Source organism: Felis catus, chromosome C1 (assembly GCF_018350175.1).
Source record: "Felis catus isolate Fca126 chromosome C1, F.catus_Fca126_mat1.0, whole genome shotgun sequence".
In the NCBI taxonomy this organism is placed as follows: Eukaryota; Metazoa; Chordata; class Mammalia; order Carnivora; family Felidae; genus Felis; species Felis catus.
This window is the reverse complement of record NC_058375.1, coordinates 78,839,390-78,861,887: the sequence shown is the minus strand read 5'-3', so window position 1 is coordinate 78,861,887 and position 22,498 is coordinate 78,839,390. Positions and strand designations below refer to the sequence as shown.

The 22,498-nt window shown below is 38.2% G+C and overlaps 1 protein-coding gene and 1 pseudogene across 1 annotated transcript in view; one reads left to right on the top strand and one right to left on the bottom strand.

Moving 5' to 3' along the window:
- DIPK1A (divergent protein kinase domain 1A) overlaps positions 1-22,498 on the top strand; it is a 106,055-nt gene that overhangs the window by 5,136 nt on the left and 78,421 nt on the right. The window lies entirely within an intron of this gene.
- Positions 16,737-17,579, bottom strand: LOC101087592 (annotated as a pseudogene).

Sequence of the window (22,498 nt, the reverse complement as noted above, 5' to 3'; positions counted from 1 at the left end):
TCTAGTCATTCTGTCTGCATGCCCTGTTGCATTTAAAAAGCTGTTGCAACTCTAACGGAATTTGAAGTTTGAGATATGCGGGTACTTCTAAAGGTTTTCAAGCCCTTTAGATTGCAAAACTTTTAAATTTCTTAAAAATGACTAACAGTTCCAATATGTGTTCTGTAGGGCTGTCATGAAAAAAGGATAAATAGCATGTTCTAATTAGGGTGTGGGCACTTGTTTAACATTTCTGATACCAGGCTCTTTGGTTTATATTAGTACTGTCTTTCAAAAATGACTGCTGTTGGGGTGCCTGGGTGGCTTAGTTGGCTGAGTGTCCAACTTCAGCTTAGGTCATGATCTCATGGTTCATGAGTTCAAACCCCACACTGGGCACACTACTGTCAGTGCAGAGCCTGCTTTAGATTCTCTGTCTCCCTCTCTCTCAGCCCCTCCCCCCACTCACGCTCTCTTAAGAATAAAAATAAACATTAAAGTAATGACTGCTGTAGATGGTTTGGTTCTTTGTAATTTAGTGTGGTTATTTTATGGGATTTAGTGCGAGAAGGGATTACTGACTAGGTTAACTGGTACTAAGTGATGATGTTATCAATTATGGTACTTAGGGTAAAATGGCTTCTTGCCCATTTTCAGCCTCCAGGATTATTTTAAATCTAAGGATAATTAGAGCAGGTGGTGGTTCCCTATTCCCCAAAGACTATAGGTGGTGTGGTTCTCATCAAGTTTGTTAGACCTGCTGTTCAAAGCTAAATTTTTGCCTTTGCCTGAAACGAAATCCCTAAAACTCTGATTAGCTTCCTGAGACTGGTGAGTATATTGAGAGTGTATGCATCTCATAATGTCTTAAATTCAAACATAAAATTATAATGCAATCATTTGATATTATCATTAGTTGCTTTTCTACCCCTGTTAGAAATTCAAAGAAATGATGAATTCTCAGGCATACTGCATCCTCACCATAATTTCAGGCTGTAGCGTATAGTAATAGTGTTTGTTTCTTCATTGTCATCTTCCCAGTGCCCCTCCATTTTCATTTTGATCAATTATAAAGTTGTTTTACATTGTCTATCGTTTTTCCTTCCTTCTTTCTTTTCCTTCCTTCCTTCCTCCCCTCCTTCCTCCCTCCCTCCCTCCCTCCCTCCTACAGTTAGGTACATTTTAATGTTTTCATTTCTTAAAGTTGCTTCTAAAAACAATGCTATACCATTCTGTTAAATATCATCTTTTATATCATTTGGTTGAAAAGCTAAATGTCTCACATTCTTAACATATTTCTAGACATTCAAATATTTTTGACTAATTTTCCCTTAAAAATCTTAATCTACAAAGTATATGAATTTAGAAAAACTATGATATTGTAAAGTGAATATATTTGAAGAAAAAAACCCAAAATATTAGTGGATCAATTTTTCTTTAGAAATAAATAGTTCTTGGGGCGCCTGGGTGGCGCAGTCGGTTAAGCGTCCGACTTCAGCCAGGTCACGATCTCGCGGTCCGTGAGTTCGAGCCCCGCGTCAGGCTCTGGGCTGATGGCTCGGAGCCTGGAGCCTGTTTCCGATTCTGTGTCTCCCTCTCTCTCTGCCCCTCCCCCGTTCATGCTCTGTCTCTCTCTGTCCCAAAAATAAATAAAAACGTTGGGAAAAAAAATTAAAAAAAAAAAAAAAGAAATAAATAGTTCTTTTTTTTAAAGAGGTTTTTTTTTTTTTTTTTACATTTTTAAAAGTGTTTACTTATTTTTGAGAGAGAGAGAGAGAGAGAGAGAGAGAGCAGGGGAAGGGCAGAGACAGAGGGAGACATAGAATCCGAAGCAAGCTCCAGGCTCCGAGCTGTCAGCACAGAGCCTGGCATGGGGCTCAAACCCATGAACTGCAAGATCCTGACCTGAACTGAAGTTGGACGCTCAACTGACTGAACCATCGAGGTGTGCCAGAAATAAGTAGTTCTTTTTGTGGTTGGGTGAGTTGACTGAGTATTTTATGAAATAATTTTTTTAGATGTTATCATGGTGTTGTGGTTATTTATCTTTTTTTTTTCCCTTTGGTTTTCTATTGTGGCCACAAACACATAATATGAAATTCACCATCTTATCGTTTTTTTTAAGTTTATTTATTTTGGGAGAGAGAGAGCGAGAGAATGAGGGAGGGGCAGAGAGAGAGGGAGAGAGAGAGAGAGAGAGAGAGAGAGAGAGAGAGAGAGAGAGAACCCCAAGCAGGCTCTGCACTGTCAGCACTGAGCCCAGTGTGAGGCATAATCTCATGAGTGGTGAGATGATGGCCTGAGCTGAAAATCAAGAGTCAGATGCTTAACCAACTGAGCCACCTGGGCACCCCACTATCTTACCACTTTTTTGTGTATGGTACAATAATGTTAATATATGCACAATGTTGGCAACAGCTCTCTGGAACTTTTTATCCTGCAAAACTGAAACTCTGTAATTAAACATGTCCCCATTTCCCCCTCCCTACCAGTTTGGTAACCACATTCTGCTTTTGTTTCTGTGAGTTTGACTTCTTTAGATACCCCATGTAAGTAGAATCATGCAGTCCGTGTTTTATGACTGGCTTATTTCACTTAGCATAATGTTCTCAAGATTGATCCATCTTGTAGTTTATGACAAGATTTTCTTCTTTTTAAAGGCTGAATAATTTTCTACCATATGTGCGTGCCACACTTTCTTTATCCATTCATTAGTCACTGGACATTTAAGTTGCTCCCACATCTTGGCTATTGTGATTAATGCTGCAGTGAACATGGAAATTATAATAATTCTTTGAGATCCTGCTTGCAATTATGTATACCCAGAAGCGAGATTGCTAAATCATAGGGTAATTCTATTTTTAATTTTTTAAGGAAACTCCATACTCGTTTTTATTGTGGCTATACCATTTAAATTCCCACAGGTTTTCCACATCCTTGTCAGCACTTGTTATTTTCTGTTTTTGTTTTTGTTTTGTTTTTTTTTGATAGTGGCCATTCTAACGGATGTGAGGTGATATCTCATTGTGGTTTTGATTTGCAATTCCCTGATGATAAGTTATGTTGAGTATCTTTTCATGTGCTTTTTGGCCATTTTTATATCTTGTTTGGAAAAAGTTCCTTTTCGATTTATTGTTTCAGATTGATGTTTTTTTCAACAGGGTTATGGATTATTATGAATAGAGTTTCCTTTCTGTCCTAAGAACTGAGTAATCATGTCCGAGGATATTCTTGCAAGAGAGATTTATAACATGCTAACAACCTTCTGAATTAATTACTACATCCGTTTCAGACATACATGGTATCAGAATCACAGACTGATAGATCCTAGAGCTGGGACCATAAGTTTTATTGCCTGCCCCCAGTTGCTTGAAATTAGAGCTTCTTATTTATTTTAAATTTGAAATATTGACCAATATGCCAACCTCTGTACCATTGATTGGATCTAGGATTTTGGTGGGTTTTTTTTTTTTTAATGTTTGTTTATTTTTTGAGAGAGAGAGAGAGAGACAGAGTGTGAGCAGGGGAGGGGTAGAGAGAGGGAAACACAGAATCTGAAGCAGGCTCTAGGCTCTGAGCTGTCAGCACAGAGCCTGATGTGGGACTTGAACTCACGGACTCTGAGATTATGACCTGAGCTGAAGTTGGATGCTTAACTGACTGAGCCAACCAGGCACCCTGGGTCTAGGATTTTGAATAAAATGTGCTAAAGGATTTTTTTGAGATAATGGGGAAATTGAAAATGAACTATACATTGGATGGTATTATTGTATCATTGTTATCATTGTTAAATTGTATTATATAGGAGAGTGTCTTTATTTTTAGAAGGTGTAAACTGAAGTATTTAGCATAAAAAATGTCATAATGCCTATAATTTACTTTCAAATAGTTCAGGAAAATACATTTGTGTATACACATATAAAGAGCAGTGTTTCTTAACCTTGGCACTATTGACATTTAGGGCTGGATAATTCCTTGTGGTGTGGGGCTTTGTTTTGTAGGATATTTAGCAGCATCCCTGGCCTCTACCCTTTAGATACCAGTAGCATCCTCCCCCCCACCCCCCAGTAATGACAGTCAAAATGTCTCCAAACATTGCTAGATGTCCTCTGAAAGGCAAAATTGTTCCTAGTTGAGGACCACTGATACAGAGAAAAAGAAAGCAGGAGACTTAGAGATATTTATGTATGTTTAGAGAGAATGACAAAGAAAGCAAATGTAGGACAATGTTAGCAATTGATGAATATAGGTATAAGGGTATTTTTTGCACTATTCTTTTAAAGTTTCTGTAGATTTAAGGATTTTCAAAATAAAAGGTTGGGGGAAAATAAATTAAACTGGATTTCATAATAATTGAGTATTATTGGAAATGTGTGAACTCTGTCCAAAGTTACATGAAAGGTCAGGAAAGTGAGATTTGATAGAGCACATTTGAAGCCAGCAATTAAAGAAAGTGTGTTAGTCTTCCAGTGTTCCTGGAATAAATTACCACAAATTGAGCAGCTTAATACAACACCCATTTGTTTGTACCCTTATCTCACAGTTCCGTAGGTTAGAAGTTTGAGTACAGTTTGGCCTGCTCATTCACTGCTCCAGGTTTCAAAGGTTGAAATCAAGGTGTCATTAGGGTTGACTTTCTTTCTGGAGTACTGGACTCTTTTAGGTTGTCGTTAGAATTCAGTTCCATACTTGGGCTGAGGTGTCCATTTCCTTTCTGGCTGTTGGCTGGGGTTGTTCTCAACTTCTAGAGGCCACCTACACTCTTTGGTTCATGGCTTCCTTTCTCCATATAGAAAGCCCATGAGAGTGGTAGAGCCTTTGCATGCTTCATATCTCTCTGATTTCCTCTCTGCCTCATTGCTGTGGCTCTTCTGCCTTTCTCTTCTGCTGTTAAGGGGTCACATTGGGTACACCCAGTTAACCGAGGATATCTCTGCTTTAAAGTCAGCTGATGAGTAACCTTAATTCCAACTGCCAAGTCTCTTCATACACAGATTAGTGTTTGATTCAATAACCAAGGGGGTGGGAATCTTGGGAGACATCTTTAGAATTCTGCCTACCACAAAAAGAATACAACTGAATTCTGACAATTAAAAAAATCATTCATTTCCTACAATATTTTATTCATGTCTTTCCCATTGCTATTAGGTTTGAAGATGTTGTCATAGAATAGATTTTATAAGAGTTGTATTGTTTTAAGTTTATTTTTTTTTAGTAATCTCTACACCCAACATGGAACTTGAACTCATGACCCTGAGATCAAGAGTTGTGCACATGCTCTTCTGACTGAGTCAGCACGCACCCCAAGAGAATTGTATTTATTGTTCCAACAACTACTATGGGAAGAATCATGGATATTTATTAAAGGAAGGAAGACACAAATAGCTGCTGTGTGAAAATATTTGTTTTTACAGTAGATACAATTCTTAAATCTTTTGTACTATTATACAAACTAAAGTAAGAGTACAAAATTTCACTTTATGAACCCTAGGAAAACATTCTTTAAAATGTAACTTATGGGTCCCTTGAGTTTGTTCCTAGAAAAAAAAATGTAACTTATGGGGTGCCTGAGTAGCTCGGTCAGTTAAGCATCAGACTCTTGCTTTTGGCTCAGGTCATGATTTCATGATCATCCAGCCCTGTGTTGTGTGGGCTCTGCACGGGGCGTGGAGCCTGCTTAATATTCTCTTTCTCCCTCTCCCCCCCACCACCCTGCTCACTTGTGCTCTCTCCCTCTCTCTCAAAAATAAAAAAGTAACTTATTTCTCTTTATTACTATAATTAAAGTTGTTCTTAACCCCTTAAAGAAGATAACACTTGGTTTTGTTTTACTGTATCAGCTGACAACATTTTTAGTCACACCTGATCCAGTAAAACTAAATTTGTCCCCAGTGAATGCAGAGCCTATTTATTACCCTGATCTTCTCCTTTTTCCCTGAGCATATACTCAGGTTGTGCAAAATGATACAATGTACGTGTTTTTCCATGTGTTCAAAAATATTCTGTAACCACTCTAAGATACTGAGCTCCTGTAGCCCACACTAAGCACACACTTCTTCTCTCTTGCATTCCTATTCTTTACTTTCACCATCACCCTCGTGTTATCATCACAACTGAGGCCTTTGCACACCCATGTCTTCCAGTCCATCCACCCCGCTCTGGCTTTCCTCCTTTCCCTATTCAGTCAGGATGCCACGATCTGTCTTTTCAGCTGCTCTTCTTGGCTCATTTACCATCTCCTTATTGCTCTGACCTTCCTTCATTCTTTGTGGATACTCCTGCCCTTTCCTTTCAGTTACTTTAGTCCTTTGCTCCCCACTTTCCCCAAGATTCCAGCCTTCTTCTACTTCTCATTTTGTACAAGCTCTGTTGGTAATTGTAGCTCTTCACGTGACTTCCACTACAGCCCAAATATTAATGGGTCTCAACTCTATATCACCAAGTCCAAACCTCTCCCCCAGAACTTTAGATTTGCTTACTTGATATCTACCTTTAGATGGCACTTCGTATTTAACATGTCCTAACCTAAACCCCACCCCCTCAAAACTTGCTTCTTTCCCTTTCAGTTAGTGATACTCTCCAGTTACTAAAGAGCATTTCCCCAGTGATTAGTAATGATAAGTACTTTTTCATGTATCTATTGGCCATCTGTCTCCTGCTGGTACCATGATTCTCTCCTTATGTGTCGTTAGGCCCACTATAATAGCCTCCAGAATGGCCTTCTGGCCTCATTTATACCCTTTTAGCTCCATCTTCCACATTGCTTCCAGAGTCATCTTACCCCAAATGCAAATCTGATCTAGTCTCCCTCCCTTTTGATGAAATCCTTTAATGACGTTCTACTGCCTTCAGGAGACTATGCAGAGTTCTGAGCATGGCCCTCCATGTCTGGTCCCTTCCTGTCTTGCCATTTCATTCCTGCCACTACCACCTTATGCACCGTTTAAAGCTCTAGCAATCCTGAAAAACTTGCAGTTTACCAACACACCATGCTTATGTGTCAGCCTGTCTGCCCTCCCTTTTCTGCTTTGCCCTAGGATACCCTTCCCCATTTCCCTGCATTCCTGTCTACCTGGTTTATTCTTAGTTTTCTACTTGCCCTTCAGGTTTTGACTTGAAGAGGAAGTGACCTCTTAGCAATCCTTCCCTAACACCCCACACAGTATTAGTGTGCCTCTTTTGTGCTCCAGACTGTGTGTGCATGATATCCAGCACATACAATGATACTTGTTTGTCACCAGCAGTTTTTACAGCTTTCTTTGGTCCCAGGCCCGATTTCCTTGAGAGCCAAGATGTCCGTTGCCCTCCTCTATCCTCTGTGCTTAGCCAAGACTAGATGCTCAGTAAATATTTGTTGAATGAGTCAGCATAAACACTAGCAGAGATAGTTTATGGGACTGATTAGATTAATTTTTTGTACAAAAGAAAACATGTATATAATAAGTAAAATAATATAGGTGAGCTTATGATGCAAATTATCGTTCTCCCCTTCTACTTCTCCTTATCCCCAGCTTTACTCCTGAAAGGTAGCCTCTTTGAACCACTTATCTTTTTGGATTTCCTGGTAACTATACCTCTAACTTCTAGAGCTGGGTTTGAAAGGAACTGTATACATCCTAGGAGGTGCTTTATTCTCATATACTTTTTTATATCTTAAAATATTTATTTTTGTCAGAATAGCTAATTATTTTCTGTTTCTGGTTTATTACTACAGTAAGTATTCCCTCCCGATAAAAAAATCTATTCAAAATTATTCTGATACACTTTTGTAAAAAAATTTTTTTTAATGTGTTATTTATTTTTAAGACAGAGAGAGACAGAGCATGAGTGGGGATGGGGCAGAGAGAGAGGGAGACACAGAATCTGAAGCAGGCTCCAGGTTCTGAGCTGTCAGCACAGAGCCCGACACGGGGCTCGAACTCACAAACTGTGAGATCGTGACCTGAGCCGAAGTCGGACGCTCAACTGACTGAGCCACCCGGGCACCCCTCTGATATACTTTTAACATCTATTTTTGTGTAAGTCATAACAAGTATGTAATAGATTAATATATTCATAAGTTTATATAGAATATTTATAAGTAAATATACAAATGTTTGTGCTTTGAGATATTTTCCTGAGAGTTGTACAATCAAAAAGATTATTTCCTCCAAATAACATAATTTTATGTTTTTTTAATCAATTTCAGATAATATCTATTGACTTCCACTTTAAAAAATGAGTGTTCAGCCCTCTTATACTATAGTCCTCCCATTCTCCCTTCCAGTGCTTGATACAGCAGTCGTATTATAATTTTACTTCCTCTGCACTTAGTAACTTTAGACACTGACAGTGATTCTCATTTCGTCCACTTTTGACAATCTTTGTTGACTCCCCCGTTTTCAAAAAGGGGCATTAGAACATGTGCTTCTTTTTCCATCTGTTTTTCTCACTTTCTGTCAGCGACACTTTCATATTGTCAAAGTTGATAACTTTTATATTTTGTCCTATTACCAAGGACAACGAAAGCTCCATATAAGTTGAATCTAAAAGATGAAAACTATAAATAGTATCATACTGTTATGACCTGCTAATTATTCCTATAAAGGAAAATCTCCCTTATGAACCTGAGACCCACTGACTGCAGCATGAAGTTACTTTCTCCTTGTCAGGAAAGCAGTAGGATTAACAGACAAGGACAAATCCTTCTTGTTATTAAGCAAATTACTGCAAGGATTTGCCCTTTTCCAAAAGCTAAACCATATTTCTGCCAGTGGGGAAGAGAACATGTGATGTTTGTTCATTCCCTATAAATAAAAACTTTCTTTTTGCTTAGAAATCATACTTGTTTGCTTTTTTTTTTTTAAGTTTATTTATTTATTTTGAGAGAGAGAGAGAGAGAGAGAGAGAGAGAGAGAGAGAGAGAGAAAGAGAGAGCATGCAAGCAGGGGAGGGGCAGAGGGAGAGGAAGAGAGAGAATCCCAAGCAGGCTCTGTGCTGACAGACATGAACCATGAGATCATGACCTGAGCCAAATTCAAGAGTTGAATGCTTAACCGACTGAGCCAGCTAGGTGCTCCTTGCTTGCTTTTTAATATTCCTATTAAAGAATAATTCAAAAGCCTATCCTTTGAGATCTGTATTAAAGTAACAGAGTTATGATTTGTGATTACTATGGGGCACAGTTTCTTCCCTGAATAGTCAATATACCTTATTTTTCTGGATGACTGTCTGCTCAGCTGTGGGGAGCAGACATTTCTTCTGACATCTGCCCGCAAATCCAAGTGAACTGAGCTAGTTCTGGAGTGCTGGACCATTTGAGTAATGAACAACTGTCACCTTTAGGGAGAGTACTGCAAATAGGAATTGCTTATCATCTCGTGCCATGTACACAGAAAATAAGAGTGAAACACTTTTGACCAGGATTTCTTTTAGGATCCTGAAATTTGTCTTGACACCAAATGTATCAAAGTTAGTTCTGGCCTAAGATGAAGAGCATCTCTATTTTTAGTATTCCGTAAAATATGATTCTATAAATATTTAGTGTAGAGCCAATTTGTGTGCTAGGATTACATTTTCTTCTCTCAAAGCCCAGAGTAATGAACTGTGGACTCTCAAGATTCTATGATCAATAACAACCAGATCCTCTTTTCTCGTACTCCGTTAATTCCTTATCAACTGGGGTAAATGTAAGCTTGCTTCATATTTGAAATGTAGCTTCTTTGTGCCTCTTTTTTTTTTTCCAGGAAGTTTCTAGTTGCCTTTCTTCTTCTAATTTTTTTTTTTTTTGGTATAATAATATGCCTTGTCATAGCCTCACTTCCTATATACATTCAGTTATGTTTTCTATTCTGCGGCATCCCCCTTTGTAACCAACTGCTTTTCTAGGTTACCAGACAGCTGTGTTCAAGGATCTCCCTCCACTCTTCTCCTGGGTTGGAATCACTTTTCTCAGGATCCTGTCTTCCACAGGATCCACTTTTACTGTCCTGATTTTGCCATCATTTTACTGGAGTGTATCCTGAAATAAGTTCTTTAGAAAGGATATGTGGGAAATAAACTTTCTGAGTCATGTCTAAAACTGTATATATTGTATCTTAGAACTTGTTCGTAGTTGGGCTGGGTGTAGAATTCAGGCTGAAAATAATTTCCTTTAGAAAATGTGAAGACGTGGTTCCATTGTTTTCTAACATCCTCTGTTGCTGACAAGAAGCCAGTTTGTTTATCGATCCTTTCTGGGTGACCTTTGTTCCTTGTTCAGGGTCTCTTTTTTATACTTGTTTTGAAATTCCATGAGGAAATGTATAGATGTAGGTCTTTTATCAGTTAGTTGTATTGAGTACTTACTGAGCCCTTCCAGTCTTAAGACTTGGGTCTTTCTTCAGCTCTGGGGGAATTCTATTATTTGTTAAATAGTTTTCCCCTCTCTTTTTTCTGTTCCCTCTTTTTGGGGCTCTTATTTGTCAAATGTTGTACCTCTTAGATTGACTGTTTATGTCTCTAATAGTTTCTCTATTATTTCCATATTTTTATCCATATACTCTCATTCTGTGTTTCTCAATTTTGCTTTCTAGATCATCTGTTGATTTGCTTTCATTTTCTAATCACTCTTTAAATACTAAGAATTTTAGGGGTGCCTGGGTAGCTCAGTCAGTCGAGCGTCTGACTTCAGTTCAGGTTGTGAACTCGTGGTTCATGAGTTTAAACCTCACATCGGGCTTGCTGCTCTCAGCCTGTCAGGGCGGAGCCTGCTTCGGATTCTCTGTCTCCCTCTCTCTCTGCCCCTTCCTTGCTCTCTCTCTCTCTCAAAAATAAATAAACAGTAAAAAAATAAAAAAATTCTAAGAATTTTAAACTAAATTCAAAAGAGTTCTTCCAAGTTATTTGTTCCTTTTTTGTGGTTTCCTATTCTTTATGTGTTTTTCTCAGTTCTTTCTCATGCTGCTGGATTTCCCCATGTGCCTGGTAATCCTTGGTTGTCTATTCATATTTTAAGACAGAAGGACTGAGGAACTGATATGGATTTTCTGTGCCATTTTATTATTTTTTTTAATGTTTATTTTTGAGAGAGAGACAGAGACCAAGCACAAGTGGGGGAGAGGCAGAGAGCGAGATGGAGATACAGAATCTGAAGCAGGCTTCAGGCTCCAGGCTCTGAGCTGTCAGCACAGAGCCCAACTCAGGACTTGAACTCACAAACTGCGAGATCATGACCTGAACTGAAGTCAGAGGCTTAACCAACTGAGCCACCCAGGCGCCCCTATTTTCTGTGCCATTTTATTTTCCATTTTTTTATTTAAAAAATTTTTTTTGACATTTATTTTTGAGAGACAGAGAGAGACAAAGCATGAGCAGGGAAGGGGCAGAGAGAGAAGGAGACACAGAATCCAAAGCAGGCTCCAGGCTCTGAGCTCCAGGCTGTCAGTACGGAGCCTGATGTGGGTCTCAAACCCACAAACTGTGAGACCATGACCTGAGCCAGAGTCGGATGCTCAACCAACTGAGCGACCCAGGCACCCCTTCTATGCCATTTTAAAAGTTGGTCTCTTTTCCTCCTAGACCTATCACCTGTGTGGATGGCTGACTGAGCCCTCAGTGTAGGGCAAGATGCCTTGACTGGCCTGCTTGCTCTAGACCTGTGCTCAGACCCTGACCTTGTGCTGGAGGAGTGCTCTACTGTGGGCACACTCCCCCTAGATGCCTTTACTTTCCCCAGGTCATTTGTTCTTTCAATTACCTGGCTTTTCAACTGAGGATTAATGCCAGGATGCCTGTGATCTGTGTGGGGGTGGGGGAAGTAGATGCGGATGCCAACCAGCACAGTTCCAAGTACAGACCTTCAATTATTCCCACTGTCTTTAGCCCCACTTCTCCCTTCTCTCCTCCCTTGTACCTGCTGGCCTAGAGCCCAGAGCCATCAGGTGTTCCAGGGCAGATTGGCTCTCTAGATTCCTCCTAGCATTCCAACAAGCATTTTGGCTTCCAGCTCTTCTTAGGTTGCCTTGTGGGCTGTGGCTTTCTCTGGCTGTCTCATCCATCAACACAATTCCATCTGCTTTTTGAATTCTAGAAATTGTGTTGTATCTTTCATCCACTGGTGAACCCCTTAACTTTTCTTTCCTTTTGTTCTCCCTTGAGTGTGGTTTTGTAAGCTGTAAGTAGTAAACACACATCTTTAATCTACCATCTTGAACTGAAAATCCTGATGTGAATTTTATTATATTTTATTTATTTTATTTTCCTTTTTTTAGATTTTCATTTATTTATTTTTTGAAATTTATTGTCAAATTGGTTTCCATACAACACCCATTGCTCATCCCAACAGGTGCCCTCCTCAATGCCCATCACACACTTTCCCCTCCCTCCCACCCCACTCCCCGATGTGAATTTTAAACTATCTGTCTTATGAATATTTACCTAACCTGTTTGTCTTAATGGCTGCAATGTTTATTTAAGCATTACGTAATTTATAAATTATTTCAATAAAGACAAGAGAATTAAGGTAAATAACTTCAGAGGAATAAAGAGGTAATGACACAATTTTTCAGAAAATCTTATATAATATCAACAGTTTACTTTAGTAAAAAAGAGAAAAAACTACTCAAAGATTAGAGTCTTAGAATTATCATCAATTTTGTGTCTGATTTATTTTTCTTTTTTTTAATTTTACTTTTTGTTTTTTAAATTTTACACCCAAATTAGTTAGCATATAGTGCAACAATGATTTCAGGAGTAGATTCCTTAGTGCCCTTTACCCATTTAGCTCATCCTCCCTCCCACAACCCCTCCAGTAACCCTCAGTTTGTTCTCCATATTTATGAGTCTCTTATGTTTTGTCCCCCTGCCTGTTTTTATATTATTTTTGTTTCCCTTCCCTTATGTTCATCTGTTTTGTCTATTAAAGTCCTCATGAGTCATATGATTTTTGTCTTTCTTTGACTGACTGATTTCACTTAGCATAATACCCAACAATTCATCCACATAGTTGCAAATGGCAAGATTTCATTCTTTTTGATTGCCGAGTAATACTACATTGTGTGTGTGTGTGTGTGTGTGTGTGTGTGTGTGTGTGTATCCATCGATGGACATTCGGGCTCTTTCCATACTTTGGCTATGGTTGATATTGCTGCTGTAAACATGGGGGTGCATGTGTCCCTTCGAAACGACACACCTGTATCCCGTGGATAAATGCCTAGTAGTGCAATTGCTGGGTCGTAGGGTAGTTCTATTTTTAGTTTTTTGAGGAACCTCCATACTGTTTTCCAGAGTAGCTGCACCAGCTTGCATTCCCATTGTGCCTGATATCTATAGGCTATCATCAACAAGGTTATTATGTGCTCGGTACCAGGTAAGCACTGAACTTGCAGCAGTGACATGATAGATCTCTACTCTCATAGAATTCACATGTTGCTTTTGGGAGTTTTTGGAGTTGTTTTGGCACTGATGAATAAATAATAAATGCATTTTAAAAAATAAGCAACAAAAACATTGGGCAGCTATGTGTACAATGCAATAATTGAAATAGGTTATGTGATAATGAGTATCAGGACATCTATTTGGCCAGCTTGTTGGAGAACCTTCTTGTGGAAGGGATAATAATCTGAGATCTAACTAAAGAGCAGGAGACAGGCAGGCAAAAACTGTGACCTTGGCATTACTGTCAGAGAGCATATCCTTTCCTCTTAATCAGTGTTACCTACCCTTTGGTTTTGATCGTACCTCTGTCCTGTAAAGACTTTTTTATTAATGTAATCAATTGCTTAAACATTTCATCAGCTTTTAAATAGCACTTTGGTGAAGTAAAAGACTCATGAGATAATTTATTCCCCTAGGACAGAGAAGAAGGGATAAACAAGCCTTTTTATTCTGTAATAGCAGAATGGTTTGGTAAATTTAAAGGCTTTAATTATTATGCTTTAAGCAACAGCTTAATTTGCTTCAGTCTGATTCTTAGCTTTTAGGTGGGGTTCTTCCTTTGATATATCATGTTGCTATTTTTGGTGCTTATCATTTTGCTCTTGCAGTTTTCTCTCATCAAAAATCATGTACTGCTCACTTCCATGGAGTCCCTGTGCTGGTGCTGGTACTGTGGGCTGCAGATGCACATTCACTTTTATCTTTAAAAAAAATTTTTTTTTTTAATGTTTATTTATTTTTGAGAGAGAGACAGAGTGTGAGTGGGGGAGGAACAGAGAGAGAGGGAGACACAGAATCCAAAGCAGCCTCCAGGCTCTGAGCTGTCAGCACAAAGCCAGAGGCGGGGCTCGAACTCACGGACTGCGAGATCATGACCTAAGCTGAAGTCTGACGCTCAAGCTCAACCGACTGAGCCACCCAGGAGCCCTTTACTTTTATCTTTAAATGGGTACGCTTTTCAAGGAGTGTGGGGCCTGGTTTAAGGGAGCCATTTGTAGGTCTTTACATTCCCCACATACTTTTCCTAACATTATTCTTCCCGAGGAATGTGCTTCTGATGGAGGTGTGGGGTCTGTTCTCCCACTTCTCTTTCACTGTTGCCCTTCTCACATGATTACAAAAGAAAGGCATATTGCTCTAGTTCATATCTCACAAAGGTCCCCGGATGTAAAAACACCAGGACACCAAAGGGCAATGGAGAATACTGGTATCTGTGCGAAGATAGTGGATGATTAAGTAACACTGTCTCAAGTAACGATGGATAATAGTTCCTTTTGCAATTCAAATAATTTCCAATTTTTTTGTTCTCACAAAACTGAGAGAAAGCCTAATTGGTTTGCTAATTAACTAATAGACTACTAAGTATATTTTTGATAGTAGGTTACTGTTATATTTATTTTACATTGTTCAAAAAAGTTTGAAGCATTGAGAAATAATTGCTCTAACAAGACGTCCATTCTCCTCCCTCATTTATGTGAAGCAGGTTCCTCACCATTTAACATTATGAAAACTAAAGTAGGGATAGAATTGGTGCTGAGCCATATTTTATCCTGGCAATAAAATAATAGTCACTACATGGAAACGTGAATGAATTGAAGAAGAAAAATCTCACCCATATCTTTTTTTATTTTTTATTTTATTCATTTATTTTTAAAAATTTTCTTAATGTTTCTTTTTGAGAGGGAGAGAGGGAGACACAGAATCTGAAGCAGGCTCCAGGCTCCAAGCTTGACGCACAGAGCCTGACGCTGGGCTCAAACCCCGCTGACCACAAGATCATGACCTGAGCCTAAGCCAGACGCTCAACCAACTGAGCTATTCAGGCGCCTCTTATTCATTTATTTTTTTATGAGTTCAGGATTATATATATTATGATTTCCCTTGTTATAATACATTTATGGCTTTATGGTAAAAATAACTCAGGGACATATGGAATTCAAGCTAATTTGTGTAACTGCCACAAGAAAAAAAGCATTAAATGCATTTCTGAAATAAGTATTCTCTTTTTAAAAATTTTTTAAATTTTATTTATTTATCTTGAAAGAGAGAGCAGGGGAGGGATGAAGAGAAAGGGAGAGAGAGAATCCCAAGCAGGCCTCATGCTGTCAGCACAGAGCCTGATGCGGGGCTCAAACACATGAACCGTGAGATCATGACCTGAGCCAAAACCAAGAGTCCAACGCTTAACGGACTGAGCCACCCAGGCCCCCCTGAAGTAAGTATTCTCATTTAATTTCAGAATCTCAAAAAATCATTAGACATTGGCCTTGTTTTTAAAATGTTTACTTACGGGCACCTGGATGGCTCAGTTGGTTAAGCGTCTGACTCTTGATATTGGCTTAGGTCGTGATCTCAAGGTATGTGGGATCAAGCTCTGCGACTGTAGGGCTCTGTGCTGACAACAGGGAACCTGCTTGGGATTCTCCGTTTCCTTTTCTTTCTGCCCCCCACAGTTTGTGCACATGCTTTCTCTCTCTCTCTCAAAATAAATAAATAAACTTAAAAAAAAATAAAAAACAAAGTTTAAACACTAAGCTAGCTAAATGACCTTCTTGAAAGGTTCAAACATAATTGATGTAGAAAATGCTTTCCCTCAAGAAAAAAAAAAACAGAAAATGCTTTCCCTCTAATCTCAATCTTACATAAATGGAGAAAGTAAAGGGGAAAAGGTAGATAATTTCTTTAGCAGTCTATATGGTTAAATCCATCAACCACATTAAACTAGAATGTCCATGTTGACCCCATTAAAAAGAACTGGGCAAATATCAAAAGTTATTCACTTCGTAAACCAAAAGACAACAATTTTAGGGTTATGATAAGTAAAATATTTTTGAAACACTTCAAAAACCTTTAACATGAATCTAGAGGAAGCATCTCATAATTGTAAGAAATATAACAGAAAGTAAAAAACACTTAAACTAAACTGATTTTCAATCCTCTTTGAACAAAAGAAATGAAAAATAATGGTTGATTAAGTAAGCTCTGTGCTCTAACCAAACTAATTACAGCGATTTTAAATGGCAGCAGCCTATTTGATCGGGTAGCTTGACAGTTCTGAATGCTTTTGCAATGATTTAAAAAAAATTTTTTTTTACATTTATTTATTTTTTGAGAGACATAGAGAGACAGAGCACAACTTGGGGAGGGGCAGAGAGAGAAGGAGACACCGGGATTGAAGCAGGCTCCAGGCTCCGAGCTGTCAGCACAGAGCCTGATGCGGGCGGGGCTCAAACTCTCGAACTGTGAGATCATGACCTGAACTGGAGACAGATGCCCAACCATCTGAGCCACCCAGGCGCCCCTGCAATGATTTTTTTTAAAACTCAAAGACACTAAAGTGATCCAATCATGCAATGTTCATCTTATGCGTTCTGCATCTTTTTGCCAATCCTGTAGCTAAGGTCTTGTTCCAGTCAATCTCAGTGCATGTAACTGGCAACTGACTATGTAAAGTTTGAAAGTACTGTCTGATAATTCTCACTGATGGCAGTCTGGTATTCATTTTCTGCAGCTTCTACAGTTTTTATCAATTCTTTTGCTATTTGCGCTTCATTAAACACCGTTAGGGAATCTTGTATATATTTATGACTCACTAACTGAACATTACCATCTTCATAATAATGAACCTGAGTTTTCAAGATGCCAACCACTTGAGTGGTTGAAGGAGTGATGGTAAATTTCCAAAACTTTTTGCTTGGAACTGATGGCTTTCTATTCATGCAATAATGATTTGCTATCCATCTAGTTTTGTTGTTGTTGTTGTTTTTTACCATATACAGTGCAGACCCCATTTGGATAATGTTCTTTCACATAAACTCGAAGAGCAGTTTCTACTGAAGTTCTCTATGACTCAACTGCATTTTCTACTTCATATGGTCTTGGATCAGTTGTTTCCTTTCTTAAGTGATCAAATTTGAAACACATTCTGGTTTCGGGATCCAAAAACTTTCCATTTCCCAAGTTGCCATGTTCTGTTATCAATTCCTGATCTTCATAACCTTCAATTTTTACTGGAGTAAACTGGTCCAAGTTATAGACTGTGCAAATGCATGAGTTGTCCCTTCCCTGAAAAAATTATCACTGTTAGGCAGTAACCGAACATCATTAAACACCTCATTAAATTCTCCAGGAGGGGCATGAATAATGAATTTTGCTGCTGTACATACCTTCTCCTCATTAGACAACTGCTTCTCCAGATCTGCCATTTTCCTTCTGGTGACATACTGTGGTGGGCGTGGTGCCAGCGACCACCTGACTTCCCCTCACACCCATCTCTTTAATGAAGTGTTATTATGTTTAGGAATCTTTAAAATAAAATTTTGCAGTATATTTATATTTTAATTGATTGGTTAGTAATAATAATTGTAAAGAAAACTCAAGCCAGAAGAAATTGTTTTAATACTTGAAGTCTTTTATTACAGAAAATAAAGAGAAGTTTATTTTTAATTCATAGCCAGATTTTTGTTGAGGAAAAATATAACACTGTCCAGTAAAAAACTTCCAAACATAAAATACGTTAGAAATAATTTGTGTGAGGGGCATTTGGGTGGCTCAGTTTGTTAAGTGTACAACTCTTGACTTTGACTCAAGTCATTATTTCACGGTTTCTGAGTTCAGCCCTGTGTTGGGCTCTGTGCTGATAGCCCAGAACCTGCTTGGGATTCTCTCTCCCTCTCTGTCTACCCCACCTCAAAAATATATAAATAAACTTTTAAAAATTCAATATTTACAATATATTAGAAGTTACTCCTTTGCAACTACTTAAACTTACGGTGAAAGATTTTAAGTATCAATTTAAGGATGTGCCAAGGGATGTATAGCTTTCAAAATTTTCTTGGGGGTCTGCAAATAAAAAAGCGAGATTTCAATGACACATTACCCCCATTGATGAAGGGGCTACATTCTGAAAGTGTACTTTTTAAATTAATCTATCTATCTATTTATTATTTTGTTACTTTAAGTGGGGCCACACCCAGCACAGAGCCCAGCACAGGACTTGAACTCACAACACCAAAATCAAGACCTGAGCTGAGATCAACAGTTGGACGTTTAATCACCAAGCCACTCAGGCACCCCACAAAAGTGTATTTTAAAAGAAATCAAATTCTTCATTGCCAGAGGTCGCTGAATGTTAACCTGGGAGGAAGAAGTGTGGTACTGTGTTTAGATGCTGTCATTGGCCTTTAATGCCTATGTTTTAAGTCAGTATAAGTGTGTTCAGCTGCTGTGTTCTAAACAGGCAAGCAAAGAAAAGGAAAGGGAGGCAGAGGATGGTTGGGTTTTTAGCAGTCTATGTTAGGGAGGGCAGAGTAACAAGGGATATTCCCCTCCACCCCCAGCAATTACCCTAGTAGGTCTACATAAGGTTTACCTTTAGATAATGCATGATTTCAGACTTCCTTTTTCTATCCCCGAAAAAGAAAATCTTTATGCTTGGTGATGTCCCAGTCTTAAGTAGGGGGTTATACCAGTACTTTGGGATTAGCCAGTGTTATAGTGTAAATTAACTTCAGTCATTTGATATATGTAAATTACATGTGATCATTTTTCTAGTTGATAGAAGAGTGGAATATGAAGGAAAGGGGTATCATGGAGTAGTACAAGAGGGCGTTTGGGAAGGTGGGAAAGCAGAGAGGTATGCTTCGAAAGCTGCAAATAGAAGCAGAAAGTGAGGTATTTTGGTCTTGCTAATGCATTACTTGACATGATTTATGATTGTTTTGGTTAATATTTAAAAATACTTCTGACTGCTTTATTAAGGAATTTGTATCTCTGAGGATTAGTTAACCTAAAATAGATCCCATTAAGTCAGATCAATATAAAAGTGGCCCATAGCTAGATCTACCAAATAAATTTAAAAGTCATTATGTTATGTAGATTTCCCTCCCCAAAGATGATAGAAATTAACCATATCAAATGATAGTTTTGGGTTATAAATGCTTTTATAGCAAGCATTTTTACTTAAGTGGTTTTGAACTTAAAGAAAAGTAGAAAGAATTCTAATGTTATGTGATATTAAGATGAGTAATATGCTTTATCATGAGATTTCAGGCATGTGATTTGCCTTGTATCAAGCTCCTTTTTCTTGGCCTTACTTTCTTCATTTACCGGTGAGATGATAATGATCGTTGATAAGAGAGTTTTTTCTTGCCTCTCTTATAACGGTATTTTCAGTAATAAAAGAGGAATGCTTTAGCTTCCTCATAAAATGTTATGATATCCCCAAATTATAAACTTATGAATGACTTTTTAAAACACATTATGGCCATTTATGTTGTGCACTTGCCTATTTCAAGAACTTTTTGAAATCAGACCAGTGACATTGTCAGTTTCTCCTTTCAAACCATTTCTTGTGGCATGTGTTTATGACTGTCTTGGAGAAATCAATGTATTTTTTTCTTATTGAGAGATGTTAATATATCTATCATATAAAGATTTCTCAGCATTCATATACCAGTTATTTTAAAATGCTGTCATGTCATACTGAATATAGAAAATGTCATTATTTTGTGTGATAATAAATGCTTTAACAAGCTACAAAATCACACAAATTTTGTTTTTGACTTTCAATTTAAAAAAATGGCATACTTATGTTACCTAATGTGAAAAGATTCCCTTAATATTTTTGTAGAACTTTGAATAAGAAAACAATTTACATTTTTACTTGAGGAAAGAGTCTAGACAAAATATACATGATGTAGATATAAATCAATACTATCTGTATTTACTAAGGAGAGCTGCATGTGATTTTTGTCTTCCTGTATCTATAAACACTTTCAAGAGGCAAGTAGTAAGTGTATGTCTAGGGACATGAAGGGATGCCCTTCATCTAAGGGGGTGGGTATAGCTTAGATTCTCATGTCAAGTTGCCTCCATAGAGAAGTGGTGAGGATTATAGCATCATTAGGAGGCTGCTTCATCTCTAGGTGTTGGGAGAGGTTAAAGTGGGAGTTGCCCTGGTTCATGATTTAGGATTATGACTCCGTGTAGGGGTGCCTGGGTAGCTCAGTCAGTTGGGTGGCTGACTTTAGCTCAGGTCATGATCTCACAGTCCTTGAGTTCAAGCCCTGCGTTGGGCTCTGTCCTGACAGCTCAGAGCCTGGAGGCTGCTTTGGATTCTGTGTCTCCCTCTCTCTCTGCCCCTCCCCTGTTCATGTTCTATCTCTTTCTCTCTCTCAAATATAAATAAACATTAAAAAAAAAAAAAGATTATGACTCCGTGTGAAAAACTCTAACATACTCCTTAAGTATAAAGTTCTATAATACTAGCAAGTATGCTTTTACTTCTATTATAAAGAATGGCATTTAAGTTTTAAATTAGCTTCATGTTGACTGGTTTGAAAGTAAACTTTGAAATTCGTTATAAATGAAAGATGATGGAACTACCCTCAGGTCAAGGTGTGATTTTTTTTTTTTTTCAACGTTTATTTATTTTTGGGACAGAGAGAGACAGAGCATGAACGGGGGAGGGGCAGAGAGAGAGGGAGACACAGAATCTGAAACAGGCTCCAGGCTCTGAGCCATCAGCCCAGAGCCTGACGAGGGGCTCGAACTCACGGACCGCGAGATCGTGACCTGGCTGAAGTCGGACGCTTAACCGACTGCGCCACCCAGGTGCCCCAAGGTGTGATTTTTAACCCTGAAATGGACCTTTGACGCAAACTGACAGTTACTTTTTAAGTTTAGGGTTTTCCAAAGAAGAATGAGTGAAAGTGCTTATTTCCTCTTAGGTACCATATCTGCAACTTGCGAAGGCATCTGCTAAGTAATACTTTTCTGAACAGAGATAAGTATCTGATTAAAGATCAGAAGCTAAGTAAAAGATCAATAGCCTGGTCAATTGTGTTTCTTCTGCCAACCTAAACTTTATTAAAGCTTTACTAGCATTCGTATTAAATAATCAATACTTGTCAGCATAACTTTTGAAAATAATAACATTCTCTGGTACTGGTACAAAAATAGACGTGTATATCAATGAAGCAGAATAGAAAACCCAGAAATAAACCCACAATGATAAGGTCAATTAATATTCGACACAACAGGGAAGAATAGCCAGTGGGAAAAAGTGTCTCTTCAACAAATGGTGCTGGGAAAACTGGACAGCAACATGCAAAAGAATGAAACTGGACCCCTTTTTTTTAACTTGTTTTATTTTTTATTTTTTAAAATTTGCATCCAAATTAGTTAGCATATAGTGCAACAATGATTTCAGGAGTAGATTCCTTAGTGCCCCTTAACCATTTAGCCTATTCCCCCTCCCACAACCCCTCCAGTAACCCTCAGTTTGTTCTCCATATTTATGAGTCTCTTCTGTTTTGTCCCCTGCCTGTTTTTATATTATTTTTGTTTCCCTTCTCTTATGTTCATCTGTTTTGTCTCTTAAAGTCTTCATATGAGTGAAGTCATATGACATTTGTCTTTCTTTGACTAATTTCACTTAGCATAATACCCTCCAGTTCCATCCACGTAGTTGCAAATGGCAATATTTCATTCTTTTTGATTGCCGAGTAATACTCCATTGTATGTATATACCACATCTTCTTTATGCATTCATCGTCGATGGACATTTGGGCTCTTTCCATACTTTGGCTATTGTTGATAGTGCTGCTATAAACCTGGGGGTGCATGTTGGACCACTTTTTTTAAACCTATACACAAAAATAAGTTCAAAATGGATGAAAGACCTAAATGTGAGAGCTAAAGCCATAAAAATCCTAGAAGAAGGCATAGGCAGTAATTTCTCTGATGTTGGCCATAGCAACTTTTTCTAGATTGGCCCCCTGAGGAAGGAAGACAAAAACAAATTTGAACTATTGGGACTACATCAAAATACAAAGCTTCTGCATGGAGCAGGAAACAATCGACAAAGCTAAAAGGCAAATTATGAATGGGAGAACATATTTGCAAATGACATACCTGATGAAAGGTTAGTATCCAAAATATATAAAGAATGTGTACAACTCAACACCAAAAGAATAAATAATTCAATTAAAAAAATGGGCAGAAGACATGAACAGACATTTCTACAAAGAAGACATTTCTATAAAGAGGATAAAGAGATGGCCAACAGACAATGCAGAGATGCTCATTATCACTTACCAGAGAAATGCAAATCAAAACTACA